The sequence below is a fragment of the Lygodium microphyllum genome, chromosome 7, assembly GCF_053477565.2.
Source record: "Lygodium microphyllum isolate KBCC chromosome 7, Lygodium_microphyllum_v1.1.10, whole genome shotgun sequence".
NCBI classification, from domain to species: domain Eukaryota; kingdom Viridiplantae; phylum Streptophyta; class Polypodiopsida; order Schizaeales; family Lygodiaceae; genus Lygodium; species Lygodium microphyllum.
Genome location: NC_141141.1, coordinates 69,975,814 through 69,989,688, shown reverse-complemented (window position 1 = coordinate 69,989,688; position 13,875 = coordinate 69,975,814). Strand labels below are relative to the sequence as shown.

Genomic DNA, 13,875 nt, shown 5'->3' with positions numbered 1-13,875 from the left:
AATCCTGTATGGATCTGCTCTTTCTCTCCATGTTGCTAAACTTATGCTTCAACTATATCTTTCTGGCACTTGTGGTTGTGCCATAGTACTTGACCAGGATGTCCCAAGCATCCTTAGGAGAGCTGCAGTTCATTATCTACATTACCATGGCATTTGATATATATAGAGACAACCAGTGCAAGACCTTGCGAGCTCTTTCTGTCCAAGCTTAATGTAGTCTTCTCTGATCAACTATAGGTCGATCTAGAAGCTCAGGTTGAGCTTCTACTCTAGTCACCAATTCCCAGTATCCTTTACATATCAGGAAATTTTCCATTCTAAACTTCTAGATGGCATAGTTATGGATGTCCAACTTCTCCCCCACAATCTAGGTAATATTGACTGTCATTTTTGCATTTACCATGTTGTAGATCTTGTCTGGATGCCTGCAAACTAATTTTTCTTAACAGTTCAGTTTCAACTTGCAACTATTTATGACAATTTTCAGCACTATGTGCTCATACATTCAGTTATTCCAGCCTAAAAATAGTGGTACATATACCTCTTGACACTTGGCAATCACCTAGGTATTGTAGCCTGCATATACGTACTACATTCAATGCATAACCAGCATGTATTTTTGCAAACTATTCATATACAGACAAGCAGTCTGTAAGCTGAACTAATCTAACTAGTAGCTTCGCCAAACATGGAGTGTACATGCCCCAAAAACACTTACAGCAGTTGAGAATTTTATATCTACATATGGAGTTCCAGACATGTCAGTCTAACATTGAGTACATCATCTACTGCAAGTACAAGAGCAGGGTACACTTGCTGTAGATTTTAGCTAGGCAAAACAAGCCAAAGACAATGAATTTTAGTCCACCAAACTCTTCAAAATGTCACAGACATATGCCACTATACATGGGAATCAATACATGAACATGATAGCTTCTAGGATTGTCCCCTCTTCAAGACACAATAGCAAACAAGGCATTTACTATTCATTCACTATTTATTGACATTCAAAACCATGTCAAGCCACTTGTTTTAGCTCCAGACATTTGCATTCAACTCCCTTCTTAGTGCTCAAAGCATTTGATAGGCAAAAACCAAGTCATCAAGTACTTGGAACTAACCAAAGTCATCTAATTCTCTTCAAGATCAAGTAATAGACCATGTAGTGCTTGCTGTCCATAGATCTTGATAGTTTTTCCAGCCAACCAAATGCTTCAAATCTAAGTATTTTGCACCAAACTTTAGTTCATAAGCATGGCATCCAGTACATATGCCTTCATAAACATGTCTATGCTTCAACAGACCCGTTTGAGCATGCCAGGGAGCTTCAAGCTCTTACCCAATGTCAAGTACTTGTTGAATAGTCATTATTTACAACAATAAACCCTCTATTTCAGACTTGTATAGTAGTACATCTGCTCATATATCACCTCCTAGGAAAGCATTAGCATGTGGAGTCTGCAAAGTACCTTGTAGAGTAGGTCTTCAAGTTGTTTAGTGCCTTGTTGATGCCTATGAGCATGATTTCTAGCCAAACAAGAAGTTCCCAGATCTGGCGCAAACATGCAGGCTACATGGATGCTTTCAGCAGTAGCAATCGATGTAAATGATGCCAATGACACACTCCAATGTTTCCAATGAGATCCTCAAAATGCTCCAACCAAGCCCATGCAACCTCTTCTTCAAGCAAGATAGGTGAATGTCGACACATACCTAGATAGAGACAAATGATAGGCAATGGCAATCAGCGCCTTCACTTTGCAAACCCTGGCACTTCATTATTCAGGTCCTCTTCCGGCATACACTCCACTAGTGAGCCCATTGATAGGTGCTTTGATACCATGTTCAAAGTCAGAGACAGAGAGTTGGAGTAGTCTCAAGGACCATTCACACCAAAGACAGCTAAGTCCTAAAACACTGACTTATTCAATGTTCACATAGTGTGGTACAACTAGACATCCTAAGTGTCGTGTACAATCATAACTGAAGATAGATAGATGGGTACAGTCATAACTGAAGACAGATAGATGAGCTTGAAGTCTAACAATTGTACCCTCACAATCTAGCGAGGTTGTTTAGCATGCCGTGGCTATGTCCCATGAGGACACAAAAGAAAAAGAGAATGCTGAGGCCCAACCAAGCACATCAATGACTAACCTAGTTCAGGGTCCTAGGTCTTTAAAGGACACACCTTGATTGCCCAATAAAAAGAGGAAAAAACAATGAAATCAATAGCAATTGCAAGTGGCTGTTGACGCCAAGAAGATTGAGACCAAGAGTGCTGAAGAGCTGAGGAATTAAGCATCAAGTCCACCCATGAATGAACCCATTGCCATCTCTCCTAATGGTGGTGAAGCCTCAGACACATCAGTGTATTCTGATAAATCAAAGAAACCATTACGATCAAGTAGAACTTACATTGACCAGTCAAGAGTGGATACAACACTATCACAATAGGTTGGTGAAACTATACCAGTCACATCCAAGGAGAACCATGACACAATAGTAGGAAAGCCTTAGGAGAAATATGAAAACCCCAAGGACATGAGCAATCCTAGCACTAGCCAATCTTGCTCATCTAGGCATGAGCCCCCAGCTATGCTAAAGCCTAGGGATACTCCCAGAACCTTGCATGAGATAGCAACCGAGAAAGCCCTCATCAAATATAGAAGTGTCACAGAGTTCTTGACCAAGTTGGATGCTAAACTTAAATTATTCACACGTGGCTATGTCCTTGCGGACATGGGCACATTCCCTAGAGAGCAGCTTGAGGAATATTTGTCATATCCGCTATCCTAGGAAGAGTAGGAATATCTTAACGAGCACTATGACAAGCTCCTACATGAATGCATGCAACTCATCTATGACGAGGAAGCCAACGAACTACGCTTAACTATGACATTCAACAAAGATCTTTGCCAACTAAATCTCTTAGAGCTAGAGCAACTAAAGGGACAATCAAAGGGTCCAAGTCAATTTGAAAAATGTTGGTTTGAAAACCGCGCTACAATGGCTAAACTTGGAGCCCAGATGATGGCAGTCTCAGAGGAGTGACTAGTCCAATGGCAGTCTCGCGCCAACTTATTTTGAGTACTGACTACCATTCAGGGTATGGGACTAGCTGGAACTAGCCAAGAGAACTCTATGATTGATAAAATTCTCATTAAGGAGGAGCTATATGTTGCCATTAGACTCAGACAAGGCACCATGCTACTCGATGCTGCAAAATATTTGTTGTTATTGAGTAGGCTGCCACGATTACTAGATATGTATCCCACACTCCAGTACAATCCTGAGTTCTACAATTGGTTTTTATCCTCACAAAGTGACATGGATAAGTAATGATAATCAAGTGCAGGTGATATTCATTGAAGTCAACACTATGGGATTCAAATAAGTGATGTCTTTTTGAGCTACACCTGATCATTATGGTTGAAGCATATGACTTGCATATACTCTCATACAAAAGCATTCAATGTCCAAGTCACCACAAGACCACCAACCCCACAAAGAACCATTATGGAGAAAGTGATAGAAATACCAAGAAACAAAGAGCCATGAGACGAAAGCCCCACTAGAAGAGAAAATCACCCTTGTAGAAAGCACACAATGCATTTGAGCATGGCCCAAAGCATTGTCATTGGCTATTCTCTCTTTCTTGGCCAAAATCTACATCCGGGTAAGAGCCACACTCCCAACAATGACAAACTTTTCTTTATTAACCAAAATGTATGATGGCTGTTAGCTTGTGATCAAGCTTCATCATGCAATTCATCTCTAGTTCATTGGTCAGATGCGCTATCTCTATGGCCAAATCTTTGAGAGATTTCTCCTCAAGCCTAGGCTTTAGGTGCTTCGGAAATGTTGGAGGTATCAAGGATGTTGGTCATGACATCTCTTCCATAGGTGAATTGCTAAGGACACGTTCCGCAAGAGGCATCGTCACTGCCAAAGGCTGTGACTGCCGTGATTCTTGATTGGGAGTAGTAGAAGCTAGTTCAGTGGATGGCTACTATTGGTAGACTGCAGTGTCAAGTCCTTAGGAAAATCAGAAGTGATCATGTCTTTTGTTGCCCTTTGTGCATTCACTTGTGCAGATTGTGAGCTAGTCATAGTGGATTGCATAGGCATATCCTTAGTCTGAGAACTAGGGGCAATGTCATGTCCCACACTTGGGACATTTGGAAGCTCACATGGAGATAGAGATTGCGATTGAGTAGCTACACTTGATGATTTCTTTTGTGTTTCCTATGTTTGTTTAGGGAAAGAGGGTGTAGGAGATTTGGGACTCCTAGGTGGACTTGGCATTGGGTGGAAGATTTGCTCTTGTGTGTGTGTGACATTTGTTACTTTGTACATACTTAGACGTTGTGCTTTGCTCTGCCTGAACGTTTTGCCTTCAGTTGGTTCATGTTCAATTTCATGGAAGAGACAAGTGCTGTTTGAGAGTGAATCTGATATTTGTTACAAACAATTTAGAAGGACAATGGGCTATAATATATTAGTTTCACATTGATTTTATGGTATTGAAAGCCACAGGTGCATGGAGACAACACCAAGTTTGGCTTGTGCAAATAAATGTATCTTTTTTTGGAGACATCATACCAACCCTGTAGGAAAAACTTGGAAATGGAAAATGGACGATCCAAGTGAAATTGTTGAGGCTACACTAGATCAACACATCAAGATGATAAAACAAATGAAAGGTGTACCAGGAGTCAAAGAAGATTGATTGACAGAAGGATTAAATCCTAAACATTGTGCTCTTTCATTAGTGGAAGAACCAATAATGTACTCGGAGATCAATAAATGGTGCGCAGATCGGACATTATAAGCTCGCGTAGTGAATGCCGGAAGGTCCCCAAGAACAATGAAACTCTACTTTTTGCACAAATTACAAGGTAAAAAGCATGAACGACAAGAGCAAGAAACCAATTGGGTGCAATCTCCCCCCATGCCTTGTGTGAGCGCTTCACAAAGCATGTATTTTATGTATATTTCATCTTCATGCTCAAATAATAGCCCAATTTACAAAATAGCAAGCTTTTAGCTTTTGAGTTTGCTTTTACACAAAAATAGGAATAAAGCTAATGGACGATGCCCAAAGAGTCTGGCACGCCCAATACAATGTCCAAATAGAAATAACATAACCGTGCGCCCATGCGCATACAAAATAATAATAAATAATCGATGCCTCAATAAATAGGCATGACAAAATATAGGCGTGGCGCCTATCAAAATATAATCCATAAATCGAATACTCGCTATCCTCCAATGCTTTCCTCCGCCACTGCTGCTATCTCTACACATCAACTGAAGCATTCACAATCGTTAGTAAAATAATACAATTAAACCGACAAAAGTGAATACCTAGCAGTCTTCAGCTACATAAATAAATCAACTAGTTAGAAATAAATCCTAACCTTAATTTATTACGAGTGGGCACTCTAAACTCATAAACGTTTATTAGTTTAATATGCATTTTTGCGGAATCACCCGCTATGGAATCACCCATGTACACACTAAATTAATGAAACGCCCGAAAAGGACAGGCGTTCCCATCAACTTCTTGCACAAAGAATCCACTTTGTGTATGAGCCCCGATCATCAAAGTTTACGGAATCCACTGTGGCACGGAATCCACCGTGAAATATGCCTCCTGGCATCAATAAACTAATAGGGGAGTTGCATAAGTGGAGATTCTCAACCTTCCTTGTGACAAATGCACAGTTTCCTGATCGAATTGAGAGCTTGGATCCAGTCACTCAGCTTTATGTAAGTGTTGATGCAGCCACAAAGGAGCGACTCAAGGCAGTTGATCGCCCTCTATTTGCAGACTTCTTGGAACAATTCACGGATTCTTGGAAGGCACTTCGGAAAAAGTAGAAAGAAAGGGGACGGATGGCTATTTCCAGAAGAGGCTTTCGACCTGCTTTGATTCGATTTGATGGGAGCGATCAATCAGGAGATGTTTTTTTTTGTGATCGAACTCGGGAGGGTCGTGATTCTGACAAGTTCAACTGATGAAAAGCAGGCCAAACCATGGGAAGGAAGCTAATTATGGAGCTAGTCAACTCCTTTCAGCGTGAACCAAATGCAATTCAGGCTCTGCACCGCTTTGTTATAAAACAGAGGGCTTCACAGCTATGCAAGGAGCGTTACGAAAATCTTCAGAGCCCGAGTGCGATCACCTTTAGTCAACAATTTTGATGTTAGCTATATGAAGATGATAGCTCTATGGCAACACCAGCTACACATGACGGTATTACATCACAGGAGAGGGAACCCGTGTATTAGCTCTGGTGTGAGTCTTTATGTGGGTATGGCTTCCATTTGCTTATCCAACTCAAGGTTGCTCCTGTAGCTTTTGGCCATGGGTGTGAGTGGGGATAAGCATTTTGACACAAAACTCAGCCATGATGCCATCAATTCAGGCCGGTACTCGGATGCGAGAGACATTTGAGATGCCCTGGAGCTTGAGGCGGCACCATATTGTTTTGTTTGTCCAGCTTGCCGCTAAAGGACTACAAAAGCCAGATGACTGGCCTTATGAGGTCCATCTCCTTGCACATATCTATGTCTTTGATCTGAATAGTGCAAGGTTTTTGTGGTAGCGTACACCCACAACCATAAAACAGAGTCGTCCAAAACTTGTTGCTGTGTGGGGAATTGGACAATGCATGTGGAAATATGACCATGCTAGTGTTCATAATGCTCTTCGAAGATACAACTGGAGTCCAGTTGTTCAGCAAATGATTGTTGCATTTTCAATTTTTTTTCTTGCAGAGTATTATTAACTGAAGATCTTGAAACTGCTATCCACAGCATATTCATTCATAAGTGTTAGTGATGCTGCAAATTTTTTGGGTATAACAAAGGGAGATGCCATCGCACGCACTACCCAGGAGGGATGGATTTTGGATCCTGTGTCAAACATGCTGACTCTTAAGCCGATACTTCCTGTGGCAGCACAAAAGCTAGATTCTAGCAAACTTCAAAGTTTAACTGAGTATGTGTTTCATCTCGAGCATTGAGGATGGTGCAATCAATTTCAAAAGACAACTAGAGCTTCTGTAGTTTGGCTACCCTCAATGGCAAAAGGTGGAGAGTGGCTGTAGGATGGTAAATGTATCCTAAATCAGACATGGCAGATGATACATTGGCAGTCTTAGTTGATAAGTTGGGTAGTCCTAGTAGCCAGCATGCTCAAGATATTCATCTGGGTTTTAGTATGAGGATTGGCCAAGCTGTCTGATCAACTACATCTTTGATGTTATTGTGAGCGGTCTGTTGGAAGCTGCAGTAGCACCTTTTGATGTTGCATGAGCTCTGTTTTGAGCTCTTTTGGAGTGGAAGAGCTTGAGTTGCTTTTTCGGAAAGTTCAGAATGTTGTTGTTGTCAAAGAAGAGGAAGGAACTGATTTTTGAATGCAGAAAAGAGAGCCTCACAAGAGCTTTCATCTTTGTTTGATCGCGTGCATCGGCTTCAGGCAACACTTGACAATATTCATCAGTGGAAGGAGGCTGTTAACTCTTGGAAAGATATCTGAATTTGAACGAAAAGTGTTATTGAGAGGAAGAAGCTTGAATTGCTTCAGCTGCTTACACTGTGGCTCAAGTGGCAACTAAACTGGATAAACAGAGTGCTGGAAGCTCATCTTCAGGATTTTCAGAGTTTCTGTTGGCAAGTTGATGTGATCGGAAATTGATTTTGACCAAGTGTGGATGGGCAGAAGATGACGACGCTTGAGTGATGCAAGAAGGAGCTTCAAAGATCCATACGATCATTATAGTAGAAGGATCTACAAATGCTGTAGAATTAAATTGGGTGGCCTAAAACCAGTGGACTGATCAGATTGGAATTCATCTTGTATTTTGTAAACATCTTGGCAGTAATACAATTGTTACTTGGCATCATTTTCTCGTCTTGCTTATTCACATGATTGATCTTCTATCTTGAAATTCGTCAAGGTCCTCTGTGAACGCGACTTTGCTTTCGAAAACCCTTCGACAACATAATGCTAAATATACACAATATTAGACACAAGTACTTTGTATACAAATAACCAAGTGTATAAACATGCTCGCAAGTATTTTTATGGTTCATAAATTGCATCCGGTAGATCATCTACCCTATTTGTTCCTTATAGTGCATGCTATGTGGAGTGTAGAAAAAACACATAGTCTTCTTATAATAAGCATCGTTTTGGTAGTATAGCATTGTCTAGCAATCTATAATGGCAAGTAGCATGACAACATACTTTGAAGTCTGTGTTGCACTAACTTATTCCCTCTTCCTCTCCCTCTTTCACCCTCACCCTCTCCTACTACCTCTCCTTCTCCCTTGCTCCACATCTCTCTCTCTCTCTCTCTCTCTCTCTCTCTCTCTCTCTCTCTCTCTCTCTCTCTCTCTCTCTCTCTCTCTCTCTCTCTCTCTCTCTCTCTCTCTACTACTACTATTGTTGCTACTTGTTAGTTTTAGGATGACCATGATTGGCTACCATAAATAGCATTAATAGAATGGTAGCTAAAAGGCTATCAATGCTAACAGCAATGACACAATAATAGAAGGTGACCGATTAGCCATGGATTATGGCAGATGGAATTTATGACACTAAAAGCACCAAAAGCTATAAAAGGATTAGAGAACAAGTGTTGTGTTGCTCTTCACTTCCCCTTTAGCCATGGATTATGGCAGATGGAATTTATGACACTAAAAGCACCAAAAGCTATAAAAGGATTAGAGAAGAAGTGTTGTGTTTCTCTTCACTTCCCCTTTGTCCTTCTTTGACTCTTTGTTTGGGTCCTTACATTATTTCATACATTGTAATGCTGCAGTGGCATGATTGTATAGTCCATTGTCATGTATTTCTCTTGAGTGTTACCCTTTGGGACATAATCCATGCTTCGACTTTGCTATTCATTTCTATAAAACATTACTAGAATATATGAGTATCTCTCTCTCTTGATGATTCAATAATTATCTAAGTTAGTGCAAATGGTAGCCTCTACTTTTGGTATGCTATACTCTTGAACCTATGATGTTAGCATTACTCTATATCAGGTTTGAATATGTTAAGGTTGTGATGTTTTGCAATGTTGGTACAATTTGCATACACCTAGTAACCACAACCAAAAACAAAGGTAGGCTGCAAATGCTAAGCTAGCCCATCTACATAGCCCCAAATAGATCATAGCATAAAGAATCCAGATTAGATATGTCAAATCTTGCCAAGGATTCCATGGCACATAGTGAATGGTCATGTCTAGTGATCTATATTACCTATAAAAAAGGCATCAATGTGGTTCCGTACGCTCTGAGTCTACTATTAAACTCTATAAACCCTTATTAGAATATATGAGCACATGTTTCTTGATGATTAAGTAATTATCTTACTTAGTGAAACTGGTAACCTCTACTTTTGGTATGTTATAATTTTGAACCTGCAATGTTAGCATACCTCTTTATTGGGTTTGAGTATGTTAAGGCCTTGTTCTTCCATAGATATTGTAGAATTTTCTTGCACCTAGCAACCACAATTAGAACTTGGACTGAATTACACATGGTGACCATGTTGATCTTTCCATGCACATCACTTTAAGCTTTGCATACGCATGTGCTCTCAAGGCACTAGAGGACATCCACCAATGTCCAATTTCATTTCCTGGGGGGGACTTCATTCCTTATTGATGACAATTTTTGCAAGAGGAAGTCTAATTCCATCTCCTAAGGTGTCAACCTTACCATTCCAATCATCTCTCTATGGTTTTGAAATCAAGTCATCATCACTATTCTACTAGAAAATGGGTCTAGAGTCAACATGATTAGTGTGGCCACTTCTAGAGATTTTGAGCTAATGAATTGGGAGCCAGCCCCCTTCTTGGTCTATATGGCTAACCAACAAATAGTGCAACCACTTGTCATTATTCAATAAGTTCTCATGGAGGTAGCTAGTGGGCCTTTCCTAATTTCCTTGGTAGTAGTCATAATGGAGCACACACATGAAGATTACTATCTATTACTTGAATAGCCTTGGTTGTAGCAAATATGGGTTAGTCATAATTGGGATTATGACTAGCCAACAATTTGTCAAGGTGACAATAAAATTTGAATCTTCTTAAATATAATTCCACCTCCATAAACAGCCTACAAGTGAGTAGTCTCGTAGAAATGGCCAACATTGTATATAGCTTGGATGATGACGAGGAAGCTGCATTCTTGGTAGCTAATTCCCACTTGGAACCATTTTGTCTAGTGGATGTTCTAAATATTATTCATAGTAGTATTTGGATCTACACTCCAAAATTCAACCTATCCAGGAGCCAGTCTCAACACAGGGCTAGAGTTCTGATGATACAGAAATCCAGAATCTGGACTCCGAAGACAAAGTGGCTCAAGATGCAGCAAAACAGAAATTTTTGACCTACTCACAAATGCTAAAGATCACAAGGGTCACAGAGGATGCCCTCACCATAGTCTACCTAGGTGTGGATGAAAAAAAGCTTGTAAAGATTAGTATTCACCTACATCCTAATTTTTGAGATCAATTGCTCACCCTCTTAACAAAATTCAAAGACATCTTCATGTGGGATTTGGGATTAGTCTCAAATTAGGGGCCTGGACTCCCAATTTCACCGGTATGGATTCCCCTCAAACTAAATGCTATGCCAATCAGCATGCAAAGATATTACATGAGTCTCCACATGGCAAAGCTAATAAAAGAAGAACTAGATCAACTCCTCCAAGTCATCATCATTGCTTGAGTAGATCAAGTACAGTGGATCTCACCCATTATTATTGCACACAAGAAAAACAAGAAGCTAAGGATCTGTGTAGATTATAGGAATCTAAATGCTACAATCATTCTAGATCCATTCCCCGTTCCTTATCTTGACAACATTCTCAATGAGATTGTTGGTCATAATATATATTCCTTCTTGGATGGATTCAGTGGCTATAACCAAGTCCATCTTGTTGTGAAAGGTCAAGCCAAAACTCCTTTTATCATGGCTTGGGGTATATTTGTATATATAGTAATATGGCTTGGGCTAAAGAATGCATTGGCTTCTTTCCAGTGGGATATATAGAAAGTTTTGGGGCCCTACTTGACAGACTTCCTGTGAGTATTCCTGGACAACTTCAATGTCTTCAGCACACTCTTGCTTCACTTACATCATATTTGACCCTAGTTCATCAAATGTTAGGAATTTAGTCTAAGTCTAGACCCAATGAAATATGTATTTGCTATGAAAGGTGGTATTTTGTTGGGTCAAATTATTTCAGTGATGGTATTGCTATGGATCCCAGCAAGGTAGTTGCCATCATGTAGACCCCCATATCCAATTTTCCATCTTTGATGCTATAGTTTATGGGGCAAGTCTATTGGCATGGATGACATTTGTGCCTCCTAGCCCATATGGCTATCTCTCTCAATCAGCTACCCCACATTCCAAAAGTAATCTTTGCATGGAATGTGTTCTTTATCAGAATTTTATTCCATGTGCATCTCTTTTCCCCATCCAAAACCAACAAAATCTTCATTTTTACTCTAAAAATGCACTTTTCAGGTTGTAATTTAATTATTGTGACTATTTATAATTACGATTCTACATTTCTTTTATGAAAAACCCTCAATCATGATGCAACCAAGATCCAAACAAATTTTTGTTCCATATGAATTTCATTTGGACCATCAAACATTTAAAAAAAGTAAATTTCCTTTGTAAACATGAGGCATACTACTTACGCAAGTGTTGCGGGTTTTTTAATAATTGACACGAATAGCTAATGGACCACTTGATGATCATTCTTTAGTGTTGAACACCTTCCCTCAGCCTTCCCTTGATCTTGGAGCAATCCGATCGTCGCCGCACAAGCATCCTTCAGCCCCTCTTCTTCTTGATTTCTCCCACATGAAACCACCACTCAGAAGAGAAAGAGGGAGGAGAGAGAAAGACTAGATTCTAATCAAACCATTCAGGCAGCCATTTTTGAAGCTGAGAGTGGTGATGGGGAGCAAAGATCTTCATTATCCGACTGGTATGATCAATTTAGGGGGTTTCATTGAGGTAGAAAATGGCTTATAGCCCTCCCCTCTTCCCCATTTTCCATCGTCTGTTACCGCCCCACGTTTTTTCCTTCATCGCCATAAAAAAAAGACCCCCCCTTTTTGCATGAAAAATTGTAGGGATGTGAGGCCCCAAGGGTAACCCCCCTTCCCTCTCTAGTCCTTTCACACTTAACTTCTTTGGTCTTGGCCTCGGGCACTCCCATTTCCACATCCAGCCTCCGATTCGACTCACGGAAATTACTGCATGTCCATCTGAAAGTCCCCCATTTCCGCTTAAAATTGACCCAACTGCATCCACCACCTTCGACAAGATTAAAATTTCCCCTAAAATTTGGGTTTTTATACAATCTTCTGGCACATCTTGGGCTACAAAATCAGCTCTCATTGGTGACCATGGGATAGGGAGACTCAGCCATTGAATCCCACGAATAGATCTGCACATCAACACAACCACGAAGAGCATCAAGCTGATACAGAAAATACTCAACAAAACACATCATAGCTCTCACCCTAACTCTCATCAAAACCAAGGCATGAAATCCACAAGGAGTAGGCCTAGCATAATCTAATAGAAAGCCCAAAGCTAGTCACGAACTGATTGCTCCAATACGGCCAAGCTAAAAAGAACTATAAAAGAGATCATCCTAAGTGGTGGTCTGAAACTACCTACCGAACTGAGGACAACTCAACCAAGAGCTCCTCCTAGGTGAGGAATCTAATCAAGAAATATTGTCTTTTAGCTCATTTTCCTTTAAGGCTTTTATTTTTCCATACTCGAGCGTGGATATAGGAGGGAGCTGAGCATAGTGACCCAAGGAGAACATGGCATCAGCCTCAGATCCTATCTCGATACCCAAGAGCCTACCAAGCCCTCAGGAGGCAACACTTAATCCTTTTTTAACGCTCACTTTTTTTTTTGCTCCAACCTTCCTTTCCTTTTCTTATTTTTCAACTAGATGCCACCCCCAGGAAGACAAGGCATTGGTCCTAAGTCTGACTTATCCCCACAAACCTACCAAGACTTTGCAAGGCGACGAACAATTGCTCAATGATTTTTATTTCTGTTCTTTTCTATTTTTATAGGGGTTAGAATCGCTTTTTACACACCTCTGTATATTTACTTTTAAATAGATTCAAAACTTTCTCTTCGCGTGATTTTTAATTGCAAGCTTCTCTAATTGCCTCACAACTAACAAAAACTCCTAAAATGACCGCCTAGCAGGTCAGTAGAACAGGGTCACTAGAACTTCATCTAAAACATGTCTTTCAGTGCCTGACAATGCCTTTGCAAAAGGAAACAACTGCTCAGACCTCCCATACAGATATACTAGCCTATACCTGGGAGTTCTTGCCTTGATTGTCGGTCCCCAACAAGAAAATAAATCCCTCAAAAGTAACAAGATATATAGTATAAAGACAATGTACTCATAAAGGAAAGATATCACCTGGATTGGGCCACAAGAAGCGCCGACGCAACAAAGGTTCCCCCCTAGGTTCCATGTAATCTGTCTAGCAAATACTAAAACAAAACCCGTAAAACACATCCCACTAAAGAGACAAATAGCCCTCTTGGACTAATGAAATAGAACATTTTACTGCAAACTAATCGGCCCACTTGGCCTAATGTAATCTGGTCATAATATCCCAAGTAGCTAAAATTCCTACCTAAAATACATAGGCCATTCTAATCCATGAAATATATGATCTTCTTGGCATATACACCACATCCTATCAACTAATCAAGATACCAAAGATAGCATAAAATATGAGGACTAGCCTCTAGCCTCATGCTACTCATGCGAGTC

The 13,875-nt window shown here is 40.3% G+C and overlaps 1 pseudogene; it reads left to right on the top strand.

The window, feature by feature from the left end:
* The first annotated feature begins 6,458 nt into the window (after positions 1–6,458).
* LOC148033567 (COP9 signalosome complex subunit 8 pseudogene) lies at positions 6,459–7,034 on the top strand (annotated as a pseudogene).
* Positions 7,035–13,875: the final 6,841 nt, after the last annotated feature.